This window comes from Nannospalax galili, unplaced genomic scaffold (assembly GCF_000622305.1).
Source record: "Nannospalax galili isolate Female #2095 unplaced genomic scaffold, S.galili_v1.0 scaffold482, whole genome shotgun sequence".
Taxonomy (NCBI): domain Eukaryota; kingdom Metazoa; phylum Chordata; class Mammalia; order Rodentia; family Spalacidae; genus Nannospalax; species Nannospalax galili.
The window spans coordinates 969,319-969,828 of NW_008347521.1; positions in this window are offsets into that span (position 1 = coordinate 969,319).

Genomic DNA, 510 nt, shown 5'->3' on the forward strand with positions numbered 1-510 from the left:
CTTAAAATATTTGAAGAATCCTTTTTCTTGAAATATTTGAGCAATGGGCTTTTCTAAGCCAGAAATATCAATATCAAGAAAGAAAATGATTGAAAACTTGGCATAATGCAAAAAATTTTAAATATCTGATGGTTTTCTAAAAAGTTAAGTAAGCCAAGCATGATGGAGCCATAATCCCAGTAACCAGGAGACTGAGACCAGAGGTGTGAGTTCAAGACCAGCCTATACTAGAGTTTTGGTACACACACACACACACACACACACACACACACACACACATTCACAAATGTAAACAAGATGGAGTTGGTAGCTCACACTTCCAATCTTAGCACTTGGGAGACAGAGACAAGAGGATAAGGAGTTGATGGTTTTCCTCAGGTTCACAGTAAGTTTGAGGTCTGCCTGGACTGCATGAGAAGATAATAATAGCCTAACCCATTTAACAATTTTAATTTTAACTTTTAATTTCCAGAATTCATGAGTACCTGTCACAGCCTAATAAGAAAAAAA